Here is a 23,550-nt window from a genome sequence, read left to right on the forward strand (position 1 = left end):
CCAGTTGTGAAGTGATGCATATCTACAGACGTTGTGGCTTTTTACATAGATGGCAGCATCCCTACCTGCTATTCTGTATCTTGCTTTCCCTTTTACAATACTTTGGAGATGATTCCATATCACTACATAGAGTGCCATCTCACTTTATTTAAAGCTGCCTAGTTTTCTTTGTATGGACGAAACTCAGTTTAACCAGTCCCCTGGGGATGGATATTTAGATTGTTTCCAATCTTCCTTTACTGCAAATAATGCTGCAACGAATGTCATTTGGCATCTATTTGCATAAAACCGCAGGACAAACTTCTAGAAGTAGAATCATTGGATCAAAGAATATGCACACTTGAGAGTTGATATTGCCAAATTACTTGCCACAGAAACAGTTTCGTGTTGTGACCAAAAAAATGGACGCTAAAGTAAAAGTAATTGGCCTTAAGTCTTGGCTCTTCCATTTACCAACTGTGACTTTGAGTTACTGTGTAATGTCTCTGTTCTTCAATTTCCTTATCTGTAATATGAGGACAATAAGAGTACTTCTCACAAAGGGTAACTATGATGATTAAATAAATAAAATGCTTAGAAAAACGCATGGCACCTAGTAAGTTTTCAATTAGTTTACCTATTATTATTTCTACCAATTTACACTCCACCAGGAACTTAGAGTGTTTGTTTTCTTACACCCTTATAAATCCAGGATGTTTTCAAACTTTCTGATCTTTGACAATCTGAGAGGTGAAAAATTGCATCTCACTCTAATTTCAACTTACATTTCTCTTATTATGAGAGAGCCTGGGAAACTTTGCAAACGTTTACGAGCTACTTCTATTTTTCCATGAACTGTCAGTTTATATCCTTAGCCAACTCTTTCTTTGTATTGTCTTTGTCACATTAATTTCGGCAGTGCTTCATACAGTAAGAAAATCAACCTTTTGTTTGTTAGATGAGTTACAAATACTTTTCCCAGTGTGTCATTTAGTGCCTTTAATTTTATTTATGCTGCTTTCTTTACGCTGAAAGTTTTAATTTTTATGTACCTATAGTTGAATTTATCTGTCATTTCTCTTATGGCTTACAGGTTTTGTGTCGTTTTGGGCAAAAAAACCCCCTGGATTTTTCTTCTAACAATTTTGCAATTTCAATTTTGTATTTTACTTAATCCTGACTGAAATTTATTTTGATAGAAGGTTTAAAATTGGGATTTGACTTTACTTTTTTCCAAATGGCTATTACCTGTACCAACATCACTCACTGGGTAATCTATCTTTCACAGATTTTAAATGCTACCTTTAGATTTATGAAATTTCTTGATGTGTCTGATCTCTTCTGAATTATCTAGTCTGTGTTCTACTGATCCATTCATATGTTGGGACCATAATGTTTTACATATTGTAGTTTTATAATATGACTTAATAGCTGATAGGGTTGCTCTCTCCTTATTACTTTTAAGAATTTTCATGTCTATTTTTGCTTACTTTTACACATGATCTTTAAACTCAGTTTGTCTTGTACAAAAAAATTCTCCTGGTATTTTCTTGGATTTACATTGAATATAAATTATCTTAAAGACAATAATACTTTTATGAGAGTCAATCTTTCTGGGTAGAAACATGGTATAATCTTCCATATTAATTCTCCTGTGTCCCACAGTACCATGTTAGACATTTTTCAGATAAGTTCTGAACAATTGTCTTTTTCATCTTTTCTGTTGCTGCTGTCAATATGTTCCTACTTCCTTCTCCTCATTGACTCTTGACAGCATATATCAAAATTACTATTTTCTACATGTATCACTTTCTTTAATTTCTCATTGTTCCTCATAGATCTTCCCTCTCTTCTCTTGGATTTTCCAGGATAATAATTATTTCACCTGCCAATAATGGTAATTTTACTTTCCCCCTTCCAATTGTCATATAAATTCATTTTCCACCCTAGTCTACTTACATTGGTTGGTTCTACCAGAAGAATGTGTCTAACAGTGCTGATAAAGGATAATCTTGTCAGTTCTAGAATTTAATGGAAATATCTCAAATGTTTCTCCATGTAGGCTTTAAAATGAAATATATATTTATCATGTTGATAACAGATCCATCTGTTCTTGTTTTATTAAGAGTTGTTTGACATTCATAAGTAAGACTCATTATAGTTTTCCTTTTTTGGACTCTCATTGTCAGATGTTGGTATTAAATTCACACAAGCTCTACAAATAAAATCTGGGAGTTTCCATTCGTTTTCTATGCTCTAGAATAGTTTAAATAGTATTGAAATTTCCCACCATCCCTTAAAGGTACGGTAGATATCCCTGTGAAAATATCCGAGTCAGTGCTTTTTTTAGGAGTACCAAAAAAATTTGTTTCTTTGGTGGTAATTGGTCTATTTAGATTTTCTATGTCTTCTGGAGTCAGTTTGGCCATTTTTATTCTCCTAGGCAATGTACTCATTCACTTCATCCTACTCCTAGGAGGTGGCCCATATTGCCTGCTGGGTCCTAGACACCATCCTCCTACTGAGTAGCAATAGCAACACTATTTCCCCTGATAATCAGAATTGATCACCTTTGCCAGCATAGCAACTTTATTATTTTTTTTTTCTTTTGTTGGTTCAGTCATATGGTTCAATATTATGGCCAGATAATTCTCAATGTCCAATTCAATTGAACCATTTTCATGTTCCTGTGTAAAAGTATTCTTCTCCCATATTAAAAGCTGTAGATCAGCAGAGTTCAAAATTGTAGAGGCAGGAAGCAAAAATATTATGAGTGGATTACTGGAGGTGAGAGTAAGAGTTTACACTTCTACCTTCACTCCTTAGTTCATAGACCCATGTATTCTGTCTATAGAACTAAAAATACTTTAATATCATAAGATTTTATCTCCCAGGTGGCATACGACATAATAAATAGGAAACATGGTAAGACCAGTGAATCTCATAGTTATCGGCCAACTGCCTCACTTCTTTTGATGTAAATGAGTCCTTTGATCAAAAGCAATATTGTATAGGATGCAAATTCACTGAAGGCAGCATTTAGTAGGGCCACAGATGGTAGTGTTGGTAGAAACACGGTGGATGGGAAATGCAAATCCATGCCTAAAGTAAACATTCAAAGCAATGAGGGCAAACCACTGACTTCCCCAATGGAGGGGATCCAATGTAATGAACCTGCCACCAAATGGTTGACTGGCTGCTCTGAGATATGGGGCTATATCCAGGGCTCAAGGCTGATCTGTCTGCAGGTAGAGTACTCAGCAATGGTGGAAGTTAAGTTAGCCTTGGTAAGCAGAAGTGCTTGCTGTTAAACCCATATATTTTTCCCATCCCTGCTTAAAGGCCACTTTGTTTATGTGTTCTCTGTGCAAGCCCTGGGGTTGTTCTGAAAAGATGCTGATAGCCATCTGTAGAATGGGGCATCTCGCCTACTTGATTATTTCCTCTTCTGGAAAAAATTCACTTTGATAAGCATTTACATAAAACACAAATCTCATATTCTGTTCTTATTCTGTGAAAGTCATCCATATGTTTCTGCCTCATACATTCTTGTCATCAACCTTCCAATCTTTTTCTTCCAACTTCCTGACTATCTGGCTAAGCTCTTAACCACTGTCCATGCATTGATACACACCAATCTCTCTGGCCATCACTCCTTAACAACCAGTATCAACTGTTTGAAGTTCTGCCCACCAGAAGGATTTTCCGTCCCTGTTATCTTTTAGGAACACTCTTGAGTGGGGCTGTAACGCTTCCGTAGCTCACTTTTATTATGTCATGCAGAACTGTCTCTAAAGTAGGCCCCACTTATTTCTTCTGGTCATAGAAAATGTCTCATGAGACCACATATGTGGAGTGAAGAGAAAAAAAAGCAGAGCAGCAACAGCTGTAGGCCACCAGTGTATTCGATGTAGTAGGTCCTTCTTATCTAGTCCTTTCATAACATTATCTGTATAAAACTGCTCTCTATTTAAAATAGCTAGACTATTTTATGTTTTATACAACTCAACTCTGATCAATACAGGTGTCTAATAAACATCTCAAAGTTAACATTCAAAACATTACAAAAATTCTAATTTTCCCCACCAAATCAGGTCTATCTACCCACAGTCTTCCGCATCTCACTTAATGACAACTTCAACCTTCCATTTGCTCCAGTCAGAAACTTCACTTTACTCTGAAAATTATAATTAAAAATAACTAATTAAGCATTTATCTTTTACTTCCAATAAGCACTATATTTCTGGATAACCAAATAGTACCAGTTGCAGAAGCAACATCCTTTTTTATAAAAGAATATCACTAATTTAGAAAGAATGATTGAATTAGAAAATCTCCATGATCTACCCCTAATTAAGTAATTAGTTCAGACAAGGATAATTAATGCATGTCAAAACCATTAGATGAAATATTTATTGAGAGCTAGTCATTCCCCTGGTCCCTGAGTACCACTCAACAAATTATCTACTAGTTTCAAAAAGAAACATTACAATGGAGGGATCAAGCTGTCACCTCCTTGACTCACAGATCAATCTTAGCTGTGGGAATCCATCTCAGCCTCATTAATAGTGGGATAGTGAGACATTATGTACTACCTGAGACGATGAAATATGAAGTACACGGTACCATTTATGAAGTATCCTTGCCCAAAGTTTCCAACATGAATCTATTAAGCTTTCAGATTAAAACTCCAGTTTATAGGAAATATGTGGAATAAAAGAACAAGTTAAAAGATACCACCAAGAAGCAATCAGATAGCGGTAAAGCAGTGCCAAAGTACCCAAAGTGTGGTCTCCAGAATGACAGCCCAGCATCACTGAGCAGCTAATCATTAGAAAGGCCCACACCAGACCCACCGAATCAGAATGTCTGGGAGTGGGGACCAATAATTCGTGTTTAAATAGGTTCTCTAAGTGCTCCTTATGCACACTAAAATGTCTACAGGGCAAATAATTGAGTCTCTTTCATAAGTCAATGTCAGAGACAATAAAAAGATGAGGAGGGCAATATTGTAGTGTTGTAGTTTAAATTATTGAATTCAGCGAATGACCCTTGATTGGACACTAACTGATGCAAATAAGCTATAAAAGATATTTTGGAAAACATGGAAATTTCAATATGGACTAGGTGCTACATGATAATAAGCAACTATTGTTCATTCATTTGGTAGGGTAATGATATTTGGCTATTTGTAAAATGTGTGTTTTTAGAGCTGCGTACTGAACTACTTCTGGGAGAAATGCCATGATGTCTACAATTTACTTTAAAACACGTTGACAGAATAAAATGTTTGGAACAAATATGGAAAAATGTTAAGAACTGTAGAATCTAAGTGACAGAAATATAGGTGCCCATTATAACGTTTTTTACATATTTTCTATAGTTCAACATTTTTTTCCTAATAGAGTAAAAAGATCTTGGTGTCATCCTTAACTTTTTTTCTCATAATATCCCCCATATCCACTAAATCAACAAATCCAGCCAGCTCTATCTTCCAAAACAAATCCAAAGTCTGAGCACTTCCCACCACCTCTCCTGCTCCCGCCCTGATTGAAGTCACCGTCTCTGGCCTGGATTATACCTACTTAACTGGTCTCCTGCTTCAATCCTGTTACCCATTCACATAGTCCACTCTCCACTCAGGAGCCAGAACATTCATTTTAAAAGTAAGTTATATCGTGTCAGTCCTTTGCTTAAAACTCCCAAACGGCTCCCCATTTTTATAGAATAAAAGTCGGAAACCATACAAAGCTTGCAAGACCTTTCATGCTTTACCTGCAGCAGCCTCTGTGACCTCATCTCCCATTGCTTTGCTCCCTGCTGACTCCACTCTGCACATGACTTTCTTGCTCAACATTTTACTCTTACTGTTCTTTGGGCTTGGAACATTTTCACCTCCAAGATCCATATGGCTCCCTTTCCCCATTACTTTCAGCTCTCTTCTGAAATTTAATAGCCAATGAAGGCTGCTTTGACCACCCTGTGTACAATAGTAAATACTTCCATCTCATTGCCTGGTAGTACATATCATCATTTGACATCATAGAAATATAGTTGTTTTTTTCAACTCTTCCTTCTCGTGGACTAAACATTCATGTCTCCTCCCCCAGCAAATTCATATGTTGACACCCTAATCTCCAGTATGAGGTATTAGGAAGTGGGGCCTTTGGGAGGCAATTAGGTGAGGAGGGGTGAGCCCTCACAAAAGGGATTAGTACTCATAAAAGAGACCCCAGAGGGCTCTCTAGCTCTCTTTCTGCCATGTGAAGACACAACAAGAAGAGGGCTCTCACCAGAACCCGACCATACTGGCACCCTGAGCTCAAACTTCCAGACTCCAGGACTGTGAGAAATAAATTTCTGTCGTTTGTAAGCCACCCAGTCTATAGCACTTTGTTATAGCAGCTTGAACAGACTAAGACACCCCACTATCGCTAGAATATAAGCTACTTGAGGTCAAAGACTTTGCAATTCTGCTCTCTGCTATATTGCTAGTTCCTAGAATGGTATCTGGCACCCAGTAGATGCCCAATAAATATATATACTGAATTATATTATTTTTAAAAGTAAACCAAATAATAAATAAAAATAAATTGTAAAACAACAATTCTAATTGCATTAAAGAAAAAAGATCAATACTTCAAAAGTTATTTAAGCAACAAGCTTTCCTTTTTAAATTTCCATGATGTAAAATAAGTCCAGAAATGTAACCACTTATATTAATTCCTAAAATAAAACAAAAAGGCTAAGGCAAATACAAAGACTCAAAGATTTATCAAAAGTAGGTTTTACAATAGACACCTCAATTTTTTGAAAGAAACATTTAGCATGGAAAAGTTAACAACTTCTTATTGCTGCCAAGCTAAGCTTTTAAAAAATAAGAAGTAATTCAATTCCCATCTCATACTTACTCACTATATCTACAAACTTAAAACCAGTAAAGAATTATATTTACGAGCTGGTGAAATCTTTAATAAATTAAATTTTACAGCAGCAATGAAAATGAACACTGACCCTTTTGCTCAGAATCTAAAATAAATCAGTTTGCCTTTTAGAAACAAATCATCAGTTATAAATAAAATCAGAGAGTGGAACTGAAACAAACTGCCTTTAATCTGCACAGCACTAGTTGGATTTGAAAAGCAACCTGGATTGTCTTATCCTAGGCTTAGACTCAGAGTGCTGTCCCTCAGCCCCTCAGGGCACTTGTGCTTCATCATCTCCCAAGAGAAAGGAAAATGCAAAGAAGTCAGTGACCAAAGGGATGGCATCATGAACGAGGATGAAGCCAAGACAAAATTCACCAGTGGAGACTGCCAAATGACTTGGTAAAATCCTCTCTCCTAAAAAGAACTGTAACAATATGAAAAGCACTTGGAGACACTGAAAACTAGGTTAGGAAGGTAAGAAAGAGGAGAAAGTCCTTTAAGTTTCAAGAAATTTAATTAATTTATTAAATAAAAAGGAGACAGTTTGTTTGTGAGAAAACAGACATGTGCATCCTAGCCCTCTGGCCCAAACAATAAACATTTCCATATTATTACAGAAATATAATACACTGTAAAGATTTATGTAAAATCACCAGCTACAAAGAACCCTATGAAAAACATTTTTAGAACGTGACAACACAAAGCATTAGGCAGTCATGACCTTGTTCTTCTCTCATCCAATTATGACAAACTGTTTAATATGAAAGTTATACTGAGACACATAAATCCGCTGAACTCCTTGAAAAAACAAATCTCAAAGTGATAATGATCATTTATTCATAATTTTACAATAGTATTAGCATCCCCCAAATAGAAAACCCAAGATTAAAATATAGCTATGATTCAACATTAATATGCAACTGACTTGGCTCTCAGTCCTTTGGTAACCTCTCAATTCATACTCTAGAGTATAGACCTTTTTAACACGCCAGTTTGCAATGAACCAGCAATGTAAAACAGAATGGCCAACTGTTCCTCTGTTAGTAACAAATGTGCTAATATGTACTAGTTTAAACTTGATCTATCAGTGAGTCAATGAACCATGAAGGGTGGGGGTTAATCAGGGTGTTCTCCAAACAAAGGCTCAGGAGAGCGGTGGGGACGCCACTCCCAGACTCACATCTGTGCTGTTTTGAGTGCAGCATGATGGAAATGGCATGGTGTTCATCAAAGTTAAGAGCCCAGAACCTCGTCATAGTCTTGCGTATACTCACAACCATTTTATACAGGAAAGCAACCAAATCGTTGCAAAGAAAAAACCCAAACACAGGAAATAAAACCTCAGTTAGCCACACTTCTCAGGAGTTATTAATATTAAACCGTGCCCAGTTAATGTGTAACAGTAATGGTAAAAGCTTTTCACACACAAGATTTGACAACTTCGCAGCAGAGCTGAAAGGTGGAGATATTTTATATTAGGCAATTTATATTGCAATGCATCAATTTCACTTTACTATCAGCAAAAGTTTAAGGATGTGCATCTTTACACATACAGATGAAAATCTCAGTGCTGTAGTCACTTTAAAGTAACAAACAGGCCCAACAACTTCTAAATTTACATGCCACCTACCAATGTAAACATATCTCTATTTCTAACAGCTGAAACTGACTGAACAGCAATTAGTAGAAAGAATCACCTGTTGCCAAGAATAATCACCTTAATACTTCAGGATTTAAATAATAAAAGGAGTCAAGACCACATAGATAGAGAGAGAAAAAGTGAGCAAGCAGAAAGGATAGCAGAGACAAAAAGAAAGAAAATGTAACCAAATATATCATTCTTTTATTTTTATCAGATTTTTGTAATAATCCTGATAAAATGAACTTTTATTCATTTTGGAAGATGCTATAGAGTAGACCTATTTCACTGTATCACTTTCCCCAAGTAAAACTCCAGACTGAAAAGAAACATACATTACTGGATTTAGAAAAGTTTTCTTTTTTTCCTGTTCTGCCTAGAAGTTAACCCCAGAATTAGTTAAAATAATTAGCATTTAAATATGATTAACTTCATAAAAATCCAATTTGATGAAATAATTGTACATTTAATCCCTCACAAACTATGGAATAATGAAAATGTTAGAGAATAATTTCATGAACATGTTTTAATTCAATTATTTTATCAGTTAGAAAATGTTTTAAAAGTATCCTTTCTGGATGGTATATAAGGAATTAGGTGTGACTTTTAACAGAGTTTTTAGTTATCTGCAGGGCGTCAAAAAAAATTGCGCTGTTTTAAGTATTCTAAGAACTGATGTTCCATTGTAAAAATAAAGATTCTTGAAAATGTTTATACACTGTAATATATGTTGTCAAAGAAAAACCTGAGCTGGACAGTAGTTAAAGCTTAAAAAGAGATTTTATTCAGGACTGTTGCAATAGGAGGAAAGAGACCTCCATATAAAACTAGGCTCAACTCAGAATACAGCACGGGCCACAGGGAATTTATAGCCAAGGAAGAGGGCCGAGGGTTAGTGGAAAATTACTAAGAGGAAACATCGGAGGTAACGGATTCCGGTTAAACCCACCTAACAGCATTCTTTGCTGAAGACGGGCCAGGGTGACTGGATATCACTGGCGGGGTGGGGGTGGGGTGCAGATGATGGTGGAGGATGAGGAACCTAGTCAGATATGGAAGGTGCTAGTTAAACTGACTCAGCAGTATTCTTGCTATAAATGGATTTCATAAGGAAGTGCACAGATAGGCCTATGAAAAGGCTCAGGAGCCTGATACTTACATAAAATTAGCCCTGCATTATACATGATGATAATAATGTGTTTTCAAAAGCCTAATAATTTAGTATAAGGAAACTGATAAGGAATTCTGAGGGATATGCTCCATCAAAATGATATTGCTTTGGGATTTCCATTTTGGAAGACGGTGGCAGCCGTCTGAAACCAAATTTCACCACACAAGTTGTGATTCAAGACGTCAGTTCTTCCTAAGGTTATTTATAAATGTAATGTGCCCTCAGTAAAAATATCAAGTTTCCTTTCCAGATCTAGACAAGTTGATACTCAAGTATATACCTAAATATTAACCTGCAAAAATAGGTAGAAAACCCTGGGGAAAAAAAAAGATCTATGAGAGGAATTAGTCCTACCAAATATTGAAACATACTACAAAGCCTCTTTAAGTGAAACACTGAGATGTGACTAGACAGACCAGTGGAATAGAATAGAAAGCCCAGAAATATATGGCAATTGAGTATATGATAAAGATAGTATCTCAAAACTCTGGGACAAAGATAGACTTTTTAGTAAATGGTGTTGGAACAACTGGATAACTATTTGGGAGAAAAGATAAGGTCTATAACTTATACTACACACAAAATAAACCCAGAATGGACTTGTTATTAGCATCATTAAAATAGTGACTTGTGTACAGCAGAGCAGACTCTGCCTGGTCTTTTTCCACCATCCTCTCATCTTCTGGTGCTACATCAGGCAGTGCTCCATTGCTATTCATAGAGTTTTCAAGGACAATTTTTTTGGAAGTAATGGCCAGGTTCTTCTTCCCAGTCTGTCTTAATCTGGAAGCTCCACTGAAACCTGTCCACCATGGGTCACCCCGCTGGTATTTGAAATACTGGTGACATAGCTTTCAGCATCACAGCAACACACAGCCACCACAGCATGACAACTGACAGAGAGGTGACGTGGTTCCCTGACTGGGAAACGAACCCAGGCTGTGGCGGTGAGAATGCTGAATCTTAACCACTAGATTAACCAAATGGAATTAGAGATCTAAAATTAGACCATATAAGTATTACAAGAAAACATGGATGAATTTCTCTATAACCTGGCTTTCTACTACGACTCACGTACAGATGCAATAAAGAAAAAGAGTGGCAAATTTAACTATATAAAAATTTTAAAATAAAAACTTTGAATGACAAAAGCACTATAAGAAAAGCCAAGAGAGAAACTGCTTATCAGGAGAAAAATATTTGCAGCATATATCACAGAAAAAAAGGAAAATATCCCTAATATACGAAGAACTTTTAAAAGTTGAAGGGAAAAAAAGACCATATGTATTATAGAAAAATGGGCAAATGATACGAAGACAATTCACAAGGTATTAAAATGACCCTTAGACACACGAAAAGATGTCAACTTTACTTATAATTTTGAAAAAATGCAAAGTGAAACTATATTGACACACCATTTCTCACCTATCGCATTGGAAAAATTCTAAAGCGTGAAAGTAGAATCTGTTGATAAGGCTGTGAGGAAATAGACACTTTCATACTTTGCTGGTAAACATGAAAAATGGTACAAATCCTATGGAAAAGAACTTATCAATATGTTACAAAGCGACACATGCACTTGCCCTTAAACCCAGAAGTCTACTTCTATAAATTTACCTTCAGGATACAATATGCATAAAATTATTCATTGCAGCATTATTTGTGATTGCAGATTTTAGAAACAATCAAAATGCCCCAATATGAGAAAATATTGAATAAAATGTGGTGCAAACCACACAATGGAGTCTCACACAGCTGATAAAAAATAATGATGCAGCTCTCTATGAAGTGATACGGAGTGATTTTCAATATACGTAGGTAAATGAAAAAAGAAATGCAAAAGTTTATACATTACTTTTTCTTTAAGAAGAGAAATAAAAAAATACACATATATCTGGCAATTTTGCAAAAAAAAAAAAAAATAAGTAAGATAAACCAGAAACCAATGGAACCGGTTCCTGTAAGAGGGATGAGGTGGACACCATACAGGAAGAAGTGTTTTTCTTTTGGAAACATGTTAACGTCTTATATATTCAAAAAAATATAATTAAATCAATGAAGATGATGGAGAAAAAAACCTAAAACTGAATACAAACAGAAACAAAGCCAACTGTATTCAGATGAATAACATAACTATTATGAAGGAAATAAAGCTGATCCATGTAACTTGTGAACACAGTACTTGACATATACACTTTCAGTTTAGAGGGCCAAAAAAGGAACTGCCAATAAATTTTGAACTCATTTTAGTAGGGTTATTTTTCATAATGGTATGGTCACAGCTACTCTGAAACTATTTTGCATATACAATATGACTGAGCAAATGGACAAATGTGTTATTCTTGGGAGTCAGAGTTCTTACTATGGAAGAAGGGAGATCAAATACGGAAAGGAGAGGAACAAGGAGGAACCTTGTACAACTAGATTGGAATTAGAGTTACTAATATGAATTCCTGATTTCCAATCCATATTTCCTCACTTCGTCTGCTGCAAGAGCCTAGAGGTTACAACATCCTAAGAGCAATGTGCAGACCTAGCACCCTGATCTCAGCTTCTCAATACCATTCCCCACCAAAACGAACCACAGGTCCTTAGAGAAATGGCTGATCCCCTGGCTGGGCAGGGAAGGTACAAGATAAACCTGGAATATCCTGCTGTGCCAAAAAGTGAAGAAATGCCAAATTGATGGAAACAGGTTGAAAGCACATGGAAGCCAGCTTTAAGAGGCTCCTCAAAATGTCTGCACCTCTAAACCTCAAAGGAAATTCAATTTGTATAAAAGGAAACTGCTTATCTTTCTCCCTAAACATGCTCCTTTATTTCAGTTCTAGCCACTCACGTCCACCAATGCAAAAAAAAATGTGTCATCTCTCTCTCTCTCTCTCTCAATTCAGCTGATTTCATGACAAACATCTTAAATTTTTTCCTCTCATCTCCTGGTCTGACAGATCTAAAATTGCCAGATCAATTTTAATCATTACTTATGGATATATAAGTCAACTACGTGAAAATGTTAGCAATTGCATGACATTGGCATGAGCTGAACTTTGTTGTTTTAACTAAAAGTCAAATACAGAATGATATTTTAGAATCAACCAGCCCTCGAACATACAGAACACAGATTACATATGTCTAAACTATAAACAACTGTTCTGTTGGCATCCATCACTTTTTGAGTGTTTATACGTTTGATGCCCAATTGCACATGCACCCAGGAAAGGAGTTATAAGGATGGCAGGATCTGACCAATATACCAAAGATAGCAGCTAATAGACTTCACCAGGTTAAAATTAGATTCTCTTCAAAGCAACATTACAGACTATGGAATAAATCTTCTAACTTCTAAAATGTCAGAATAGTGTGCTGAGCTAAGAACACGAGCTGTGGAGCCAAATTGCCTGTGTTTGAATCCTGGTTCCATAACTTTACGATTTTGTGACTTTGTGCAAATTCTCTGCCTCTCTGTTTCTTTTCCCCATCTGTAAAATGGTAATGATAATAGTACCTGTCTTAGGGATGTTGTGAAAATTAACATCAGTTGGTATATGTGAAACACACCAAGATGATGCTTACACTTAGTCTTGGAGGGCTAAAAGATTTGGAACTGTGAATTCTAAAGCAGCACAATAAAAACTTGGAAAGCTATGTGTTAAGAAGAAGAGCTACCCTTTATTGTGTTCCTGCTGTTTTACACACATTACATATTTAAGTATCGCAATAAACTAGCAAGACTGGCAGTATCAACTTCATTTTACAGATAGGAGGCCAAAGGTTCAGAGAACATATGAAGATAAGGTACACAGCTAAGTAAATGGCAAAATCAGGAACCCAACCCAGATTATGCAAATAAAACTCCCATCAGTCACAATGACTCATTCACAAACCCAGCAATGATGGATTTTCCCATTTATTCAAGTAAGAGGATGTTACAGGGGACTCAGCCATGCTATCCAAGGGAGACCATCCTTCTCACCCATCTGGTGGGTCAGGGCTAAATAAATCACCTTATTTCTGACACATTCATTAATACCTGTGCTGAACAGTTTAAAAATTCTTAAAACAACCATTTGTGGAGTTGAAACGTGGAAGTTATGTACTGTAAAATGGAAATCTTTATTTTTCATAGGACATTCAAACAATTCAGAAGTGTCTAAAGAATAACGCTTTCCTTTTCTTTTGGAAAGGAAATCCCTGGTAAAGGTCGGGCTTATGTCCTTTCAGACTGTGTTAAATCTTCCACTCTAGAAGCTCCTAACTCCAGGAACAGGAAATCCTGTCCCCTCAGAGACCCTCTCCTTTGCCAATATCAAGGTTTTAGCACTTGCTGGCTTTCCTAGCTAACCAATCTCATCAGCTTCTCTCCTTCCAGAAACTCTTCAATCTGCGTGGCCCATCGATGGTGTCTTTTCCAGTGCTGCCACAAAATTTTTATTTTAATATACTTGACAATAATATACTTAGTTCCAAATATATACCATAGTCAGGTATACTCTGCCTTTCAAGAAGCCAATGCTACCCTTTAAAAAAAAAAAATTAAAGTTTTAAATCTTTCCACTGGGAGGCAGTGTAGTGGAATGAAAAATGGGTGGATTTTTGAGTTTGAAAAGCCTAGGTTTGAATTTTGTTCCACCACTTTATAACTACATGACCCAGAGCAAGTCAATCAATCTCTCAGAGCTGTTTCCTTAGCTATTGGCGGGGATTTAAAAAAAATCTTGACCACAATCAAAGTGTTGTGATAAAGATTCAACGATTTAGTTTATGTTAAAATCAGCTAGGACAATACCTACCACACCCGACAAGCAATATATTCACTTCACTTCACCAACATTTGCTGAGCTAGACACTGTGGCAAGCGTTAGAAATAAAATAATAATAACACACATTTACTGAGTATTTACTATGTGTGAAACCCTATTTCATATGCTTACAAAATCCTTGTGCTCAAAAGAGCTTACAGCCTAATAAGGTATCACCTATATAAGCCAACGATTAGAATGTAAGAGACCATGCATTCCATCAGAGGTCTGAGAAGTGCGACAAAACCTGAAAAAGGAAGTGCCTGATGTTGCTGTGTGGTCCAGTTTGCAGAAGATTGGCTGGTTACACCAGACCTTGAACCACAAACTGGACCTCACTGTGCAAACGAGAGATGAGGAACATTCTAAACAGAAGGAAGTTCCCAGCTTTGCCACTTGGCACATGGGAAGGCACTGAGGTAGGAGAGAACATGGCCTGGCATTAGATGCCACAGAGGGCACAGGAAGATGAGCACACAAATAGGCTTCGCCTTTCCCATCTCTTCTCTTCTCACTAGGTAAAGTGTGTAACTAGGAGAAACAGAAAATGGACTTTTTCAAAATACATAATTTTCCACTCAAGGAATAAAAAAATAGATGTTTTCTCTTAATGATGACAGATAAGGTGAAAAAAATAGTTGATTTGAAACGTTATCACAATGCTTCAACATGTAGTCATTGCAAATATCCCCCCACCTGCCTCCAATAACAACAAATATATTCATACAAGATTATAATAAAATTCCTGGAGTTACATAGAATATCTATATAAATACCACACAATTTCATTACCATTAATGGTAATCTAATGAATGCCAGGGGGCTTAATAATAATTTGTCACTTAATATGAAATATTATGTATTCCCTACTTATGCATACTGTGAGAAAGCTGCTTTATTACTTTTTACTTCATTTCTTTCCAGTGAAAAAGTTGTTAAATGACAATCCATTATACCCTCATCTAAGGATTGATCCAACTTTTCATCTCTCCTGTAGGCTTGCAGCATTTGTGATTTGCCTTAGGAAACGCTGCTAAACATACAGCCTGGAAATCACTCTTAAACCAGTGTGTTCATAAGTGTTTTTAAAATTCCTTTAAGCTAATAAAAGAACTGTCTGCCATCTTTTTCATAGTATATGACCAATTCATTCAAAGGCATTTGAGAAATCTCAATTAATAATGGAGACCGTCATGAGGAGGATTTTTCTTTAAGGAGTGAGAACTCCATTACAACATTACTGCTCACCCTAAATGTTGAGGGGGAGCTTTAGAACTCCAAGAATCTAGAGCTCTGCACCACAATGTTTGGAAAAGAACCCTAGAAGGGGATAATCTTCAAATAAGATGATGTAGCTTCTTCCTAACAAGAAAAGTGTTTGAAGACCTTTTTTCAGGATAGAGTCTTAACTGTACAGTAAATATAATATACTTATTAAGAATTATAAAGTGTATCACTGACCTGGTAGACAACAGCACATCAGTTAAGGGCTCATGCTCCAGATGCAGACAGATGCCAATTTGTTCCCAGCTCCTCCATCACATACTCTCTGTTTAACCTCAGATTAGCAAATTTTTAAACTATTTTAAGCCTTAGTTTTCTCATGTATAAACTAAAAGGTGAGTATAATAATAAAAATAATTTACTCAATTCTACTATTTGCTAGATCATATATTATTTTAATTCTTCAAATCTCACAACAAAATTCATAAAGTAAGTAATTTATTCCCCTTTTCACATGAGAACATATTTGTAGTTCTTGATGCCATTATTACGAGAATTTAATGAGATGATAAAAATTGCTTACAAAAATGGCACAGGGTAAATGCTTAATAAATGTCAGCTATTATCATTAAGATTTAAGTTTTTTAAATAATGACTTCTTTATAACTCAGTAAAGGAAAAATGTTAACTAATTTATTTAACAGCATGAAAACTTAATTCAACATGTTACTGGCTTTATTAAGCCTTGTGAATATAATCACATGATAAAATGTGACAAAGCATACTGAAGTTTTTTTTTCCAGAGAAGAAACTTACACAAAAGACATAGTCAAAAGGACTTTAGCAAAAGGATTTGAAGCATATCAGAAATAACTCGAGAATGAATATACCTCTTAACTCCTATTCTCAAGGTACTCTGTCAGTGACTGAAGTAGGAATAAAATTTTCTCCTATAAACTACAAATTAATTATTTTAAAATATAATTATAATCACTTACTTGCAAAAATATATCCCTCCCTTAGGATAAAAATGCTACAGAAGCCAGTGAGAAGCCCTTGGGAAGATGGCCTTGTGTCACTCATCCCAAGTACAAACCGCATTAATAGCTTCTGAAGAGCTAATTCTAGCTTGTCTTCTGCTGAAAGAGTAATGGCTATGAGATGGAGCTGATGCTAGCAAGAAAAGAAACTTGAAGGAACAAGAGAAATCCTGGTGCTTCTCTCAGTCTTTACCAAGCTCTTCTGAACCAGTCCCAAGGTAATACTCTTAAGAAATACGTCATAACTTTGCCTGGCTCAGGAATAGGTATTAGCCAACTTTAAGAATATTTAACATAACAACAAGAATATAGACTATAGAATATAGCTATAATTAATCCCTGCAAAGATACCTTTGGTAAGCGTGGAGTGCAGAGTTTTACATTTTCTTATTAAGTTAAATTTATGTTGCTCAAACCTTCAACGTCTGTGGTTCCTGGCCCTGGCAACATATCAGAACCACTGAAGGGACCTCTCAAGGAAACTCATGCCTGGGTTCACCCAGACTGTTTAATCAGAACCTCTAAATCCTCAGACTTAGGAAGTTGAAATTTTTCAAAATGAAATTCATACATATGTCAGAGGAAAAATGATACCTTTGTTGATTGCACGCTATTCTTTTATGTTTTCAACTTCTCTTTACTTCGATCATTTTAAATATCCTTATTTCGTATTGTCTGCTTTTTCTATCACATGAAGTTCTTGGGGGTCTACCGCTCTATTTTGTTATGTCTGCAGACTCTTACTCATGGTAATTTTTCACACTGCCAATTGCTGGAGTGGAAATGGCTCAAAATGTCAAAATGGCACTGTCTAGGTTCAAGACAAACAGTATTTTTTCTTAATCTTTATTAAGTAAACTTTGCATGAGTTTCAATACATCTATATTTTCAGTTACAAATTTGATGAAATTGGAGGTTTGGTTTAACAAGATTTCCTTTTTTACATGTTAATATCCTTTGGAAAGCAAAGCAGTGCTATTTGTCTTTAAGAATTTAATAGAAACTAGTTTAATTTCACTGTTTTCCTCTGAGGATCCAGCCTAGAAAGCAATACAAAGTTCAAAGAAAAGAACAAAAACAAGACTGAAGTACACTAATTTTTTAACTCAATTTCAATCTTTGATTTGATAACATATATTTTTCTTGTTTGCAAATTGATTTGTAATCAATATCTTACAAAATTCTATAAAGGAAAAATACACTTAAATATGTACTTAGTAACTTTTATTGAAAAGAATAAAATTACATGGACATTCTCTGATAGTTCAAAACCTGTAGTTACCATAGTCAGTGTATATTTGGGTAGCTAAAAAATATCATGAGGTTTCTGTGTTCCTGGAGATGAGTGAAAAAGGCAGGACAGGTTAAAATATGCTAATAGGCTATGATCCCTAGGGATGACTAAATGAGAGATTTTTCAGATGTTTTAGTTTTGAAAGCTTTGTTCAAATAAAGCCTTATTCAGATCTACTACATACAAAACATTGACTAAGAGCTACACGTGCTCAAGCGTGAGCAACAGGTGCAAATTCCACCCAGTGAGGCAGGTCCTGGGGAACTGGGTGGTGACACTCCACAGAGTCTGCTTTGAGACCACTACAGCAGGCACACATCACGAGACCTTTGTTGGTCAGAGTACTTCCAATAGGAATGGACTTTGATATTTATATTTAATCAGTTTATACATGATTTGAATATATATTGATAGTAAAAACATACTCAAAAGTGACATGCATGATTTTAACGTCCAACTCAAGTGGTCATAAAACAAAGCCTTAAATATCCCTCTTTTAGTGCTTCAAAAGAGAAACTACTCATATTTCAGACATAATGTCCTTGCAGAAAATAACTTATCCCTAAAGAGACAAGTGTTGCCAATTCAAATAGTGCACAACCAAATGTCCGAAGCTAACATACTTTTGACATATAACAACTGCTCATTTTAAAACAATCATTATAATGTCGATTTCCAGCTTATTTTTCCTTATAAGTACATCACTTGGCAGCCAATCCAAATAAACCTTCACATCATTCTGTTCTCTTGCTAAGAAAAATTCTGCCTAGTTCGTGATAATATAACTGATAATATAAGCTTGGATTTAAAAAAAGCCCAAAGAACACATTTTGACATGATTTTCTTATACAAGACAACACAAATATTAAACAAAATCAAGGTTTTAAGAAGCCCTGGTTTTTGCTATCAAGGAAAGCATCCTGCGAAGACTAACATTATTACCACATGGGAAACAGGTTCAACATCCAGAGGGAAACTAGGAAAAATTACTCTTCTTAGGAATAAAAAACAAGTATTTAAGGAATGTTTCCATTTTCTTTATTTTTCATAGCTGAAAACTGAGTGAGGCTGTTGAAATAGAAGCTAAGAGCAGGCTACATTCAAAGGACAAAATGTATTAAATGTGGCTCATTTATGTTTGCCTACTTCATGAAATTAACACTTAGAAATGAAACAGAAAAATAGATCCAAAGAAACTCAACCAAATATGTGCTAAAAATGCCTTTGTTAACTGTCTCTGGGTAACTATAAAAAACTACAAAGAAATTAGCAAAACCTAAATACAACAACAAAATTCAATAGTTCTATGCTAGAAGGATTCTTATATATTTTTTGACCATTCCTTCTATTTTTTGTCTTCTCTATTTTAATATACAAGTATCTGCCCCCCACCAAGATTCTGTATCAAGCCCTCTGCTTTTTTTTCTAACTCTACGATACTTCCTTGCAAGCTTTCATCTATTCCCATCACATCAACTCTTCTTCACCTCTTCGTGTACTACCCTCAAAATGCCAGCCTGCTAAACACCTCCAATAGGATATTGTAATATATCTCAAATGTGTCTAAAACAGAATGTCTTTCTTTCAGATCAACGAGTGTCCTGATTTCACTATATCTGTTTATGACATTACTCTTTTCCAAGCTACCTGGGGATAAGGTTTTAGCGTTCTTTTGTTTTATTTACCTTCTTCTCTTCCACAGCCTTCCCCTAAGTCCGCCACTGGAGATCAACCAGTTCAACTCCTATAAAATCTTTCAGTTTCTGATGGCCCTGAATATCACCTGAGGGGTACTTTGTTTTGTCCTCCTATGGAGGGTTCCTGTCAGAAAGCCCATGAATATGCTTTAAAGTGTGGGTTATGGTTTCTAGAGAAAAGATTGGTTCAGGGCCAGAGAAGCTTGCAATTCACCATTTCAGTGAAACCCAAATGTGCAGAAATTGGGTGACACTCTAATCGAATAAAATGAGCATATCTAGTGTGCCCACATGCTATATTTAAAGCTTGTGTATGTTTATCTTTACATCACAGGTATAAAAAGGCAGCACAGACTGTGATAAATGACTTTTACCACAATAACTACATATTAGGCTTATCAGTGACTACATATCAGCCTTAATCAATTACATTTTTTTAAAGATTCGAATTTCTGAATCATTGAGCAATGGTTATGATCCCTATCTGTCTTTTCATATCTTCACTGTGGACCTTAACACATTTAAATATGAATTTCCTTGTCTGTCTCCCAGGGCAAGAGTGTCCTACACAGGATTACCTCTCATTCATTTTCATATTCCCAGCACTTAACACAGTGCCTGATATAAAAGGCGTGTTGGATGAATTAACTTATACTGCCTATTAGTCAATAAATGCTGACTTTTCTATTACTAACAATAAAAAAGATACTGTGCTCAACTGTGTTAAAAAAAATTGGGGATGTAAAAGGAATTATTTTCAAATAAAAATTGAAACAGTTCTAACATTCCTTTTTTATACTTATAAAGCCCATTTAATCTGGTCATTCTTTGTCAATTATTCTTAAAACTTCAAGTATTTGAGAGTTGCCTTCTTCATCCTTCCAGTGTTGCCAATTTTTTCTTTCCTCAAAAATTCATGACATCTTATTCATTGCTCTTATTCATGTGCATATTTGAAAATCACTCTTAATATACTAAAATTATAATTGTTAGGCTAATTAGACTAAAAGACCAACTAGTTGAGGCTTTTAATGACTTTTTCATGTTTTTCTTAGCAGGAGAAAAAAAGAGATAAAGACGAAGAAGGCTGGCAGGAAAACAATTCCATTTGCTGATTAAAAGCAACATTCAAAACAACTCAATGCAAAAATATTTTTTAAAAAAATCTGCTGGTTTTGCCACAGAACCAGTTAAAAGCAAGGTCGTTGGACTTAAAATAGTGATGTCTAATATTCAAATGAAAGTCATTTATATCTTGGTGATGTAAATTTCTAACTATCAGCCCTCAAACTTAAGTCTGCTTCAAACACAAACTCCTTGGGTGGGGACCTTTAGAAAATTTTTTTGGAAACCAATAAACCATCACCATCTGCCCAACCGGATGCAGTGGAGCACAACATAGGGACAGTGGATGTGAGAGACAGAAAGATAATCCACAAATAGACCTAACTCCATGGAAATAAGAGCCAGAGAGGACCAGGATAAAGTAAGCAATCACTCTCATTCCAGAAAGACTGGGAAAGACACAGGCCTCCTCCACTTATAGAATAAGGCTTGAGTCAACTGTAGTATTTGACTCTCAGATGATAGGCACTTTAATGAACACGTGGATTTGAAAGTGAAAGAAACATCAAGAAGAATGTTCTATGATTGTAACCTTAAAAAGGAAGAGTTGGTGTAATGGAACATTCGGTAGAGAGCTTTGGAGCCTCGACCATTCAATTATGTACCATAAAGCTGACCCAGAACTGTCTTTGTTGGGGGACAAGTAGGAGTTGGCTCTCACTACAGGACTTGCTGAGCCCACCTGGGGGCAGAGATGGAGCAGTTATTCATTCAGACAGTCTTAGTTAGTTTCCTTCATTTTTAATAGATGATTTCAATCCTGTCTTATTTGTTTATTTGCATTGGTTGATTTCAAAAGTCAATCTATTTTCTTTTAATCAGCAAAATCACTCTGGATTCCAGGACTGTGCCAGAGAATATATCCCCATATATTTTTCTGCCTCCAACTCTTATCAAAATCAAAGGTGCAAAAAGTAACATTCCCAGAGGATGATAGTCTACAAGATATGTAGTTTATCACTGTAATTTGCCTATGTTTTAACCCTAAACCAAACCAAAACATCATTCATTAAGCTGAAAAAATATTTGGATAGTCTTTTTTTGTTTGTGTGTATGTGTGTGTGTGTTTTTTGGATAAGTCTCTCTACTCCTACAAAATTGCTTTTACTAAATTGAGCTCTGTTGTGATGTCTTCTGCCTACTTGCTATCGGTTTCATAGGTGAGACATACTGAGGAAATTTCCTCTCACATCACTCAGCCAGCCCTTCATAAGCCCCATGGGAGAAGATCTCCTCAGACCTTCAGTGGAAGGAAGAGCTTTGGCTCTTCTAATCAAACGCCACATTCTTATTTTATAGACCAATGCAAGTCTCATGAGTACCTGGCCACGTAATGAAATTTAATTCAATTGAACTTATTAATTTTTCATTTTTATTATAACTTTTTAATCTCTTCTCACATAGATTTAAAATAAGAATACTGTAAAAGACACAGTTAAAGTGTAATATTTTTAGTTAAGTACATATATTCTCTATGTTTCCAGAGAGATGAACTAAACTATGGCTTCTGCAGCTTCCTGCCTTCTTGAAAGAATCAGGTCTCCTTGAAGGAGCTAACAAGGAAGGGGCTAACAAGGAAGCATGGGGCCACTTAGTAACAGGGTCTCCTAATTTTAATATGTCACTTCAGCACCTCTTCTATGGGCATAACTTTATCAATTAGCCACCCTTGACCAACTTGTGTCCTCAGTCTTGTTGGTCAGTGATGCCTGGACTGAAATGTTCTGACATCACATATGCCTATTGTTTGCCTGGCACCCATCTCTGTCCTGTGTCATCTTACCCAAAACTGTGCCATCAACATACCAGCTGCCTCTACCCTGATCAATTTGGCAAACAAGAAGAAATGAGCTAAAAAGAAAGCAAGGTTTACAAATCTATGAGAAAAAAAAAATCAATTCTAAAACTTGGTTTGATTATATTTTAACTGGATACTTTGTAGAAATCCAAGTCATATTGTACTTGTATTCATTCATTTTATTTAGTGTGTAAAATATAAATGCCATTTAGAAATTTCAGATACACTAAATTCGTTAGGAGATAACAAGCCAGTAAATGTGGTCTCTTTTCCGTGGATATTAACCTTTAGAAAAATCTACCCTGAAATAGACAACTTAAATATTGTCTTCAAAAAACTATTATTCTCAAGCTAACCAGTACATATATGCACTTGCCATCAATGTGTAGGTGGAAGGAAAATAAATTCTAATATAAACTGAAGAGAGACATTAATAGAAAAATAAATATGCTTTCAAAAACAACTCTCAAGTGAACTAAATTATTTAAGAACTGTATTATTTCAGATTATCAAAGCTTCTTTATGGAAGTGATCACTCAAGGGTTGCTTCCTAACTCATTCTATGAGGCCAGCATTACCCTGATTACCAAAGCCATGCAAAGATACAAGAAAACAAACTGCAGACCAATATCTCTTATGAATATTGATGTAAAAATCCTCAACAAAAGACCAGACAATCAAAGTCAATAACATGTTAAAAGGGTTATATACCATGACCAAGTGGGATTTATTCTCACTTGGAATACAAGGATGGTTCAACATATGAAAATCAATCAATATTGCACACCACATTAACAGAATGAAAGGAAAAAAACCTATATGATCATCTCAATTAACGTAGAAAAAGTGTGTGAC

At 35.6% G+C, this 23,550-nt stretch overlaps 1 protein-coding gene across 1 annotated transcript in view; it reads right to left on the minus strand.

Moving 5' to 3' along the window:
• The window catches only part of CERKL (CERK like autophagy regulator), a 112,419-nt gene that overhangs the window by 40,931 nt on the left and 47,938 nt on the right, over positions 1-23,550 (minus strand). The window lies entirely within an intron of this gene.

Source organism: Equus przewalskii, chromosome 17, assembly GCF_037783145.1.
Source record: "Equus przewalskii isolate Varuska chromosome 17, EquPr2, whole genome shotgun sequence".
NCBI classification, from domain to species: Eukaryota; Metazoa; Chordata; class Mammalia; order Perissodactyla; family Equidae; genus Equus; species Equus przewalskii.